At 39.5% G+C, this 12,992-nt stretch overlaps 1 pseudogene; it reads left to right on the top strand.

Annotated features, from left to right (window-relative positions):
* Nucleotides 1-1,249: 1,249 nt before the first annotated feature.
* LOC131758214 (rho GTPase-activating protein 20-like) lies at nucleotides 1,250-10,332 on the top strand (annotated as a pseudogene).
* The last annotated feature ends 2,660 nt before the right edge of the window (nucleotides 10,333-12,992 follow it).

Here is a 12,992-nt window from a genome sequence, read left to right as displayed (position 1 = left end):
GTTCTGGGCTTAGGCTGAAGTGGCCTTGGGGGTTCTGGTTAGAACTGAACTCTCAGTTCTACCCTCATAGCAACATCACTTTCCACGTATGCTTCAGACCCAGGTTGCCGCTGGAACTGGACTGAATATTTTCGGTTGGGGTTTTTAAAAATCTTCCCTCTTGCATTTTTTTCCCCCTACCATTCCAATATTGTCCCATCAATATTTCTTTCTCTGAAAAAAATGTGTTATTAATTTGGGAAGTTATTTGGGCCAGAATAGAATTTCTACTTAAAGTATTTTTATCGTTATGATTATTATTCTGTAAGTACAAAGTTTCAAAAATTTTATTTTTTAACATTCAAACCCTAATTTGAGCATGAGGAAACACTAACCTAAATCTTACCAGGACTGTTTAAGAAAGATGAGGTTATAAAGTTAGCTTGTTTAATAGTCCCCATATTTTTTCATGGCTAAAGCATATACTTTTAATGGTCACAGAGGCAACATGAACTCTAATATCAAACAATGTACATTATGAAAGGTCCAACTAAGCCTGAAAATATCTTTGAGAAAGTACAGGACTCAATGTCTATTTTGCTTTCTGTCTATGCTCACGGAGTAGCTGGATATATAGCTTTGTAGCAAGGGATACACCACTCTTTTAAAGAGCATTCTTATTAAAGCTGAACAATGAATGAATACATTTGGAATACATGAATACATCTGGATAGTTTTAGAAATAATACAATCAGGTTAAGAGTAGGGAAACCAGGTTGCACAAAACAACTCAACCTATATAAACATGTATCTTAAACATTTGTACATGTTAATGTAGAAGAATCTGCTCCTGGATTTAAGAATGTATTTGCTTTCTTCATTCTCTCCTTTTAAAATGATGGAGGTATGCATGTTAGGGCAGGAAGAGTGGAGTGGTGGAGTAGAGTGGTGGCATTCCTTCATGACTGCATATCTTCTGGAGGCTGCAAAATCAAATGGAGAATGGGAGTGGGGTCTGCTTTGGGGGGAGGAGACCGATGTCGAGGCTGCCGTAGGCCCTCTGAGGGGGGAAATTACCTTTATCAAGGCTGCTATGAGCCATGTCTGCGTTGAGTAGTACATTACATTGTGTAGTCCAATGAGGTGTAGGGAGCATCATTTTTGTTAAATTTGAGAAACCAAAGCTCAAAGAGTTTTAAGTAACCTATCCAACTAAGTGGCAGAACAGGAGCCTTCTGGCTCTCTCATCCAGCACAAGTGTTTCACCCACATGAGTGGACATGGTGACGCACTCACTATGTCTCAGAAAGGACAGGTGGATGGGCGTTTAAGGACATTTGGTAAAATGTTGCTCATCTGTTTATTTTTCTACAACTTGGCTCCTCTGTTGACTTTTTTTAGTTGGTTATTTAAGCAGGTTTTTTAAGCAAATGTTAAACAGGTTACTTAAGCAAATATCAGGAAAACATTCATAGCTAGGCAGTAGAAACTTTGAACTTAGCTTTTCATTGCTGATCACTGTTTTTTGAAAAGCACTTTGTCAGTATTCCTTTGACAGGGGCTGTTGGGTAGTTAAAAATCATCTCTGGGTAGCTGGGTAGGGTGTTACAGGAAGGTGGCCACCTGGCATCTTACCATATAGCCAGCATTTAATGACTACTTCCCAAGGACCCTGCCTGCAGAAAGTCATCTATGGAGCTGCCTGAGGGTTGTGGCCTACCAGAGGAGAGGTCCAGAGGATGGCTGAAAAGTGGGGTCAGGCAGGATGTGTCATGAAAGGCAGATCCTTCTGATGGGAGAAAAGTTGACCACGGTTGGGTACTCAGAAAGCCAAACAGGAAATCTAAGGGTGGAAAGAAGCCTACTACAAAAGTAAATGATTACCAAACTCTGCTTGATTTGAATACCAAATCTTTTTGGCTTTTAAAATGATATTTGACACCTGAATCCACTGATAATACTTAACATCAGGAAACTTGTATAATACAGGCTGAGTGACTCATGACACAGTGCAGAGGCAGTAGTAGATAGCACTGTCTGGGGAATACTGTCACTCGGAGAATCAGCCCTGAGTCTAATCAAGCCTCTAGGTTTAACTACTGGTTTGCAGGATATGGTTAAGAAGAATACATTAATACCACAAGGAGGCGATTAGCCAATTTCAGAATGTGGGAGGAAATTCTATACAAGAAATGACTCAGTTTCTGTCTCTTCCAGCCACTGCAACGAACATGCTGTAAAATGTAAGTGATGGAAATCAGGTTAAATGAACTAAACTACTATTAGTAATAATCTTTCTTCTTCCTTAGATTCAGGCCAGAAGACAGTTAAGAGGAGTTCAGTCAAAAACTGGGCCTTTGGGCGGGGCTCCAGCACTCGTGAGGACAACCAGTGCCCAGCTCCACCACCCACAAAGCCAAAGCAGCTCTTTGGAGCTTCTCACGAGGATGTGTGAGATAATGCCCGCCCGCCCACCCCAATTCTGCTAGCTCTCGTCTTGGTCTTCTGTAGCCCTCCTGAGGAGGGGAGCTCTGAGAGGGCAAGTGTTCTCATCCAAATCTATCCTCAAGTGGAGAAGTCATTAGACAGCCCCTAGCTTTAACTGAGTTTTGTTAGTATTACTTCGAAGAATAAGATCTGATTTAGGTACTGCAGAGTCCTAAGGCAAATACAACAGGAAAAGATACTCTTGTCCATTCCACTGGTTTCAGCAAAGACCCGCCTACACCTGCTCAGATCAATTAAAATGGGCTCTGTGTGTGTGACTCTGAGAGTCCACCTCATCCTCATATTCTCTCCTCGTCTCCTCCCTTGAACTCCACACTCAGCCTCAAGTCTCCTTCAGCTGAGTTTACTCAATCTTATGGCTCAAAATATCTCACATAGATTTCATTTGTAATTCAAGTGCTCAAGCATAAAGACTCATCTCCTGGCAAATATGAGTCATTTAATCCTGACAGAGTGCATCAGATGAAAGTCAGAGTTTGACCTGTGTTATCTCAAGTTAGCATACTGAATTGTCAGTGCTCTCCAAGCACTATACCACATGCAGGGAATCTTATGCTATATGTGAAGAAATTTATCACACTTTTGATAGTTACATGCTAGCTACTACCCCAGTCCTTGCACTTTTCACAGCAAATTTAGGGGGTAACTATGATTATCATCTTCCCCACTTCATAAATGAAAAACAGAAAAGCCTCAGTAAAGTTTGTGCTGTACCTGAAGTCATATAGCAGATGAATAGCGTAACAGATTCCAGATTCCTTGGATTACCTGACTACAGTATCTGTTACCTCTCTACTCTGTAAGCAGAGGACATGAAGACACAACTAAAGGAAATGAAAGACAGATGAGAAGGGAATATGATCAGAGAAGGAGGAGAGGGGTTTTGAGCCTGTTTTAAAAGAGGGGAGGAGGGCTTCCCTGGTGGCACAGTGATTGAGAGTCTGCCTGCTGATGCCGGGGACATGGGTTCGTGCCCCTATCTGGGAGGATCCCACATGCCCCGGAGCGGCTGGGCCCGTGAACCATGGCCGCTGAGCCTGCGTGTTGGAAGCCTGTGCTCCGCAACGGGGGAGGCCACAACAGTGAGAGGCCCGCATACCGGAAAAAAAAAAAGAGGGGAGGAAATAGAAATGGGGTATACAGTCACTGAAAGGAGAACAAACAAATGGGAAATTAGTATGGCAAAAAGATTTCTACACTTAGTAAAGAGCATCTATAATAGGGAATAATGAGAAAGGAACAGTGAAGGAGGAGAGGGTGATTCTACAAAGGCCTCTAAGCAGATAAGTTTGATTTTACAGTGTAGATTTACTAAAAAGGAAAATCTGATTAAACAAGTGTTTAAAATGTTTCACTGTATGAATGTAAAATGGATTGTTGGGTAGAAAATATATTTGGAAACACTGAAAAAAATTTTCGAATGGACTTCAGTCCTTCCAGCTCTAGCACTGTACCCTCATACACCCCAGCTCTGTCAAAAAGGGGGCAAGCTTGTGCTCCGGGCTTGCAGATAGGAAATGCCACATAGTTTTATTTTCTTCCCTATAGCATATGCTTTCCTTTATCAATCAAAAAGGGCCTCTCACAGGAGGCATCTTCAGAAAATCATCCAGTATAAAATCATGCACAGCCCTAAAGGAGAAACTAAACTCTGGGGACAAAGTGAACTTGGATGATGAAGCCGTTCTTATGGTGGCATCTATCTTAAAGGTAGGGAACGTTCTAGCATTATCCACACACACACAATAACTCTGAGGCTATATGACTGGTCCTTCATCATGACTGCCCAAGAACCATAAGAGGCATAATATAAAAACACTTGACAAAGTCAAAATTGAAGGAAGCTACTTTGGGTGTTAAAAGCCCCACAGTGTTAGATATACTTTCCTTTTTCATCACACAACGCCCTCCCCATCTTCATTCCTGAACACTCCATGCAAAAGAATAAAAATAATAAATTTCAAAACACACACCTACACATACAGAGTGTTTACCAAAACAAGCTTCCTGCTTTTGATGACTTCCTCGCCACCTTCCTAATGAAGGCAAAGTTCATATTAAAAAAAATTCATATTAAGCTCTTGGAAATAGTTACACAAGTTTACCACAGTGAGTAAACATTTGCCTTAACGATGAATCAAAAAATGCTCAGTGAGGACGCCTGATCCCTTCATCATCCTTCCTTCCTGTCTCTTAATGCCTTTTACTTTAAAATTAGTGTAGGGATGACTCCACCCTTTGTTCCTCCTTTTTCTTCCTTTTACCACCTTTGGCACCCTTTGTTGATATTTGTTGTTTAACCCACCACCCGTGGTTATAGGTACATGGTAACCAGCTCCAACCACATGCCTCTTCTTATAAATCTGACTTTTAAAGTGGGTGCAGCAGTCAAAATCAGTTTGGAATTCTGAAAATTCAATAGATTTATACAAAAATAGACTGAGTTTGAAATGATACAGCTAAATCACAAGTGTCTAGTTACATTTCCACCCAGGGAACAACAGAACAGAAAAACTTAATCAATCCATGTTGGTACTAATTAGCAGCTCTGAACAAAAATATGTTAATGGAGTAATGACTGTAAACAGGTTATTAAAAATATCTTAGAAACTCAGTAACATTTGGTCTTTCCTTGTTCCCTATTAATGTTTGATTGTAATTCGATTATATGATAAATAGCAACAGTTCAGAAATGAGTTAGAGTTGACCCCTACTACACTAGCACCATAATAATGCGCACTAGGTATGCAAATAGCAAGACGAGTATTGCCCTCGTGGAACTGACACACATGGAACTGACGTGATTTTCTAAGCAAACGTTGGTAGGCTCTTGCCTATTTCCATGTTATAAGCACAGACTAGCAAGAGGGTAGCTACTCATGGGTACAGTTCTTAGACATTCACAATGTTGTCTCTTCCTAAAGTTGACTGATCTTGGTGGGGAATCAAACTTTGCAACCTTGGCTTTGATAATACCATGTGTCAAACTAACCAGAGAGTTGGTCTAAGTCAGAAATAAATATATCATCAGCACCGCATTGAGTTTGCCATTAAACCATCCATAAACAGAGGTCCAACAGCAAATACCCCTGGCATATTCTGCACGTGTCATGTTCTGGCTTAACCACACTCAGCCTCACTAATGGACTCTACAGAACAGGGTCCAGGAAAGAGAGGAGGCACACACTCCAAATGCATGTAGTTTGGTACACATGAGGCAAAGGCCCTGCTGCACCCTCCCAGACTCCCAGAACCAGCCAAAGCTGGAGTGCTTCCTCTCTCCACGTATACTGGGGCCACTTCTTCGGAAACAGAGTGAAAAACCTAATGATCGTGAATGGGTATCGTCTACCAATAACACAGTAAAGGTATGAGAGGACTGAGACTTTGTCCATTGTCTCCACTGCTCTGTTCCCAGGACTCAAAAGAGTGCCTGGCACAAACAGCAGCTCAATAAAAGTAACATTTACTGGATTATAATCATGACAGTTGCCTAGAAGCATCTCCTGAGCAAGCTACTATTAAGAGAAGTCGGGCTACATATTTAGACCAGTGGAAGCAAGGTGTGCTTTTGAAACTAGCAAGGCAATGCAATAATTTCCCCTCAGTCTTACACAGAAGATTACGACTTCATAAATTTTAATAGGCCCAATTCTATGATATTAAGACTTGTTCATCAGCCCTCTAAAGTTATGAATTTTCCAGACCTCCACTTAGGAAGCTTACATTTGCATATTCTCTAGCCCTGATACTCAGAGGCCTGAAGGTGCAATATATCCAAATTTTCAATTTCCTTTTTTGGGAGGACGTGTTCCATTCAAGGAGTTGTAACGGGTAACATGTAGTTACCCACTGGGGATTTTGATATATTTCTAACACCTACTGCTTAAAAGTCTGCAGAACTGAACTTTTATATAGTCAAAAAAAGGAAGGCTGAAGCTTTTATTAGAGTAGTTTTTTTCCCAAGGACACACATACCTCAAGTCAGAAAGCCCAGTTCTCTCTTAATATGTGTGCAAGAGCATGCGGAGGTGTGTTTTTTGGTTATTTTTTTTGTTTGTTTCAGAACTTTTTTTGCTTGAATTAAGAGCAAACACTATGTCTAAAGTAAACAAGCAAAATGGCTGTGTCCATTTCTTTTCAAGAAACTGATAGGATTTAGGATTTAGGATGAGTCACCAGACCTTGTCAGTTTGTACTAGTGTGCTAACATGAGCAGGTTCCAGGTGATAGAAGGGGCTTTAGTGTCATTCTCACTACAGCCCAGACTCTACTTTTATGCTTCTAATTTTAGTTAGAGAAAATCCAAGCAATGCTTCTGGGTGTGCAAGTCGGTGGATAATCAGAGCCAAGCTCTGTGTGGATCACAGTTTGTGTAGTTGAGAAGGAAGTGGGGACTGAACTGAATTTTTCAACTAAATGTTTTCTCTGTAATTTCTCCAACATATTTATCATAAAAATAATATATATTTTTTATCTGTGTAAGGATTTTCTTCAAAATATCCACGGAAGTGTATTTTCGGCCAGTCTCTATGATAAATGGCTTGGTATTATTGATCAAGGGAATGAGGAGGAGAAAATAACTGCAACCCAGAGGTAATGATGCAATACTCTTAGGAAAATATTAGCTTATAATTTACAGCTTTGTCCACTAAAATAATGACCAATGTCAGAGGGTTTCACTTGATCATACCCAGGAAGCCAGTTTAAAAATAGATGCATGCCTTACTGTTAATACTGAATTCGTGTTTTTCTCCTCATTTTATTAATATGGAATCCTTGACCATTTTACACCTTCTGAATACATGAAACTGCTGGAGATGAAATCCATTGGTCTAAAAAGAGATGCTAAAGGATCAATCTGCCAGTGGTATGATCTTAACGTTGTCAAACACATAACTAACCAGAGAAGTTCTTATCTGGTTCAGGAATTCAATTCAATGAAACACTTTTGTAATGCATTCATTCCTGGAACTCTGTGAGAGTGGACTGTGTACATGGTATACAAAGAAGTACTCTGTTCTCTTTGTCTTTGTCTTTCCACTTCCTAAGCAAAATGACTTGCTTTGTTTAGAAGTACATTTTTTGGGCTTCCCTGGTGGCACAGTGGTTGAGAATCCACCTGCCGATGCAGGGGACACAGGTTCAGGTTCGTGCCCCAGTCCGGGAAGATCCCACATGCCGCGGAGCGGCTGGGCCCGTGAGCCATGGCCGCTGAGCCTGCGCGTCCGGAGCCTGTGCTCCGCAACGGGAGAGGCCACAACAGTGAGAGGCCAGAGTACAACAACAACAACAACAACAACAACAAGAAAAAGTACATTTTTCTGTCTTTAGTCTTTTAGACCAGCTGCCAAAAGCAATGTAGTTCTCTTGTGATACCTTTTTGGAGTGTTATGCAACATTCCTCATCCAATCAGATGACAGCTTACACTTTATCAGTGTGTATAGCCCCAAGCATTCTTTGCCTGTCTAATTCTGGCAGCTCAGAATTAGAAAACGACTTCACAGTAAAGGTAATGAGATCTCTCATTTTTATGCCTTGTGGGGCAGAGTCCCCACTTTGAACCTGAAGTTTGTGGTATTAATTCTGATGGGAGCAGCTGAGTCACTTCTCCTTTCTCATCCAGGAGACTGAACAATAGAGAGATGAGCGTAGGATGATATGATAGAAAAGAACCTTGGGCTTTGGAGTCTGAGAGCCAAGGTTCAACTCTCAGCCTGATCACTAAGGGATGTGTAAACTTGGGCAAGGTTTCCAAGCCATGGCTTCATCACTGCACAATGATGACAACACCTAGCTGCTCTGGTCACTGCTGGCACATCCCAGGTGGCTTGGGCAATATGAGTGCCCATGGCTCCACACGTACTAGCCTCGCTCTGCAGGTTGTGGCTTGTTCAGAAAATTACTTGGCTACTATTTTGCCTCCACTGCAGGATGGAGAAACTAGTAAAAGATTTCAGAACATCCTAATAGAGCCACAACATGCCTAATAAGAACACAGCTCTTCCCCAAGCTTACCCAGAGCAAGCATGAGGCAAGGCAAAGAAGGCAGTCAGAAAAGCACATCACATGTTTTCTCTCCAGCTGCTTCCTTCCACAGAAATCTCTGCTTCCCACATTTCAGATATTTCTTAAGTGAATTTCACAAGTTTTTGTGTATTGGATACTTTATAAATTTTAATAAGATGTTATACATAAATTATATCTCAATAAAACTGGAAAAATTCTTAAATAAAAATAAATAAATAAAATTTAATAAGAGAATATACATCTTTGCCCCAAATATCCTATGTGGGTTACTTGAAAATTATCCTAGTTTTAAAGATGTAACCATCATTACAAAAATGTTAGCTACTTAAATTAGGCCACAAATTATAATTTTAGGCCACTGATTAAAAGAATTTAAAAATCTGTGCCCAAAGTACTCTTGAAAGCATCAGTTATTTCGTAGAGAAAACTAGTATGTATGTATATATATATATATATATATATATATATATATATATATATATATACTTATTTGTTTATTTTAATCAAGTCTGAATTTTTCTCAGAATTATTCTGCATTTTTGTTAGAGCCAAGATTCACAAATGAAATGTGATTTATAACTATGCCATAAAATAACATCCTGTTTTTGCCCTTTTGTGTTACAGATTTCTTTTGTACAGTTTCTCACTGAAAACTGCCTCAAGATATTTGGAGAAGATATCACTTCCCTCTTTGAAGAGAGCTCAATGAGTTGTGATAACAGTGATATCACTGATAACAGTGAGAAGGCGGCAGGTACTGTGAATACTTAATTGGCTTTGATGACAAAGACAGCAAGGCTGCCAGGAGTCACGGGAGATCCTCAGACTGTGCTGTCCTGGAGCCCAAAGCACATCCCAAGGGCAATGATTTCCATCTGCTCCAGGTCAGGGGAGGTTTCACACTGTTGTGAAACCAAAGAAAGGATAAGACAGGTCTGACTTCAAGAAGTTGCTAGTACAGCATTAGGAGACATCACGGTATAATACAGCATCTGAGAATTTTTTCAAACAAAACTTCAAATGGGATTCATATATATCAGATGTGCTCTGGCTGAAACTAGAGTGAGGGGGCCCAGAGCACTGCCTGGTTTATTCCCCTCTCTCTTTTTCTGGTCAGTGGTCCCTGAGGCACCACAGGTTCCCAGTGCCTTTGAAATAGGTTGAAAAGAACCAGCATCACTGAGAAAACAAAGACTTGACTTAATGTCAAACAACCTTTCCAGACTATAACCTCATGTGCCTCTATTTACCAACTGCATTAACTTCGGCCAGTTATTCTAGCTCAGTTTCAGTTTCTTCATCTCTAAAATGTGAATAAAACTAATGTCTAAATCTAAGGATTGTTGTAAAGATTAAATAAGATAATGGATGTAAAATAAATTTGTAAAAAAGCAATTAATAGGGCTAGTAGAAGTTCCCAAGAGATTAGAGCTAGTACTATTTGAGCATACCTAATCACAGCTAACTGGTGGCAGTCCATTTTATAAGGCAGCATTTAGGTTCAGAACCTGAGGACATGTATCATGAGTCCCTTCATATTTTAAACATTTCTTGCTTTTATGACATTTACCTCATTACTTTGAGGAAATCTTTAGGAAAATCCATTTAATCAGGAATTTAGATGAGCCTAATATCTGAGAATATGCTTATACTAAGACAACTGTTTGTTTTTTATTTCATCAGTGACAACAAAACAACCTCTTGAATCCAAGCGAGTGAGAGTGAGAGTGATTTACAAAAAGGCACAACTGCAGGATGATGCCAAGGCCCCATATAGCACGGGTCCACCCAGCTACCTATCTACAATTTTCTAAGTCCCTGAAGACTAGAATCTCCATAGCCACACTTGACCCTTCCTTTTTCTTTATTTCCTAAAATATCTCACTTGAGAACTCTTTTTACAAAACATTTGCATGATTTTGTTGAATCTGGATTAAATCCTCAGATCCTATCCAGAAATAAATGAATTTCCTGGCAGAAGAATGAACATGAGGAACCTTAAACCAAGAAAACCACTTTAGATCACTGAACGAAAAATAAGACCTTCCAGGGTCCCAGCTCATCCCATTTGAGTTTTTCTTTTTCTTGATCCCATATATGCCTGTTTGAGAAAATCTACCCACAAAGTATCTCTTCTATCTTCTATTTCTACCATATTATACTATATTTTTTGTATTGTATTGTACATTTTTATACTGATACAATAAAAATGGGTTAGACAAACATTTTATTTGCTTATGATTCATATTAACACTTTGGTGGAGGCTCATCTGGCAGTCTGGGTGTCAACTAAGATCACTTATGCACCTGCAGTCAGTTGGCAGCTCAACTGGAGCTAACTTACATGTCTGCTGGTTGCTGTTGGCTCTGGGTTGATCCCCATGTCTTCAACAAGCTGGCCAGTCTTCTTCATATGGTGGAAGAAGAGCTCCCAATAGCACGAGAAGATTTTCAAGAGTCAGTGTCGGAGAGTACTCCACAAAAGACTACAAAGACAATGAGTTATTCATTATTTACTGAGGGCTGTTACTGTAATCTACCACACATGAAAATCATAACTCAGGTCAGCATTACTACCACACACATCATTTTATTCATCAGCTTTTAACCGTCCATTCTTTAGACCAGCACTTCCCAAGGGGTATTAGGAAGTGTGGTAGGAAGTATCTTTGAAATAATAATTGATTTTTTCCTCAGATATTTCTTGCCTTTACCCTTCTCCCTGCCTTAAGCTGTCTTAAGAGACAGATCATTTCCTCAGGGAACAGAAGTTACAGAATAATTTGAGGAAAAGAGAACTCTTTGTTGCTTATAACTTTTGAAAATTTAGTTTCCTAGGAAACAAAAACAATTCATGGCACAGAGTAAAAATTTAGGTGGAAACCTCATGGGAAAAGCCCAAAACCATTAGGTGTACAGAACACGTGCCCCATTTCCTGAGTAGAAACCAAGAGGAATCAGGAAGCCCTCACAGAACTAAATGACATGTCTAAGAAAGATGGGGCATTGTACATTCACATGAAATTTCTAGTACCTCAACACAGAACAGATCAGTGAAGTTATTCCCAACAATCTGAGAATGGTATGGAAGGAACAAAGAGAGCCACTGGATTTGAATGACATGTCTCAGCAACAGTTGTACAGACCAATTCCCTGGGACCAGATAGCAATTAGGACATCTCAGGAGGTGGCCAGCATACATAGATGACACAGAGGATCAGTTAAGTGTTATCCCCCCCACTCCATAACCACCTAACTCCTTGGCACTAGAAGACTCCAGAACATGGCCTCACTCATGGAGAAAATGAAGAGATCCTGAATTTCTGCCAATCTGGGAACAAAGGATTAAACTAGAAACCAAATGAATTATTTAAAAATATAGAACAGTACATATCTTACATATATCCATTTGTAGACTGAGATTGGTACCAATACATATGGAATACTTAATCCATGCATTTTTTTTCTAGAAAGGGTTCCATGGTCATATAGGTTTGGGAAATGCTGTATTTTCATTTTGGAAATCAAAATGCCCATTAACATGTTAATGTCTTAGAGAAGACCCACAGTAAAGAAACCCAGTATTTTCCACATTTATTTCACCCGGGAGATCCTTTTGAAGGAACCCTGTTAATGAATGATCCTAGGAACATATATTAATAAACATTGTTCTAAATTTATCTTCTTAGGTCATAGAAGATCCTCCACAATGCAACCTGCTCCAGTAATCAGTTTTCTCTCCACTACTTCCCAGTACAGATCCTTTTCTTTAGCTAGGTCAGACACTTCACTGTTTCCTAACAAGATACACTCATGTTTCTAAGTAATTATCAACTCCCCTTGGTCTCTATATATCCAAAAACTAGATAGCCACTTGGGTTCTACTCTCCCAGAAATTTCACAAAGCCATCCTTGACCATTCTAGCTCAAACTAATTGTTCTTTTATAATGCACGAGCATTTGACCCCATCAGACATTGGTTCATATGCTGCTTTGAACCATCAGGAATTAAGCTGGTATGTTTATACATTGCTCAACAAATCCAAATTCCTGTGGTAAATGATTATATCTTATGTTAGTTTTATATCACTTTTAATGCCTGGCTAAATGTCTACTAAAATGTATGAATGAATTTGTGAACTTTTCTAATAGTATAGAAATTTTACATAGATTGGTAACAACTGCAAATTTTAAAACTGAAGAGGTAGAATACAGCACAAATGGAATTTCAGTGGGTGGCAATAAGACATCAGCTTGACTAAAGTTTTTTAGATATGATTTCACAGTCTTTACTGTTCACAAGTTTTGGGATATACTATTTTTATTCATCTTGCAAAAAATGGGTATGATATATTTGGGGATAATTGCATGCTTTTGTGAAATTTCTTTTAAATAGCAACAATTTCATTATAAAAAGGGGTAAAAAACCGTTGGGTAGTGCATCTGTGAGTTTTTGAGCCAAGAAAGATATACA

The sequence above is a fragment of the Kogia breviceps genome, chromosome 6 (genome assembly GCF_026419965.1).
Source record: "Kogia breviceps isolate mKogBre1 chromosome 6, mKogBre1 haplotype 1, whole genome shotgun sequence".
Lineage (NCBI taxonomy): Eukaryota > Metazoa > Chordata > Mammalia > Artiodactyla > Physeteridae > Kogia > Kogia breviceps.
Note: the sequence above shows the minus strand (reverse complement) of the source record. Positions and strands in the feature narration are given on the sequence as shown.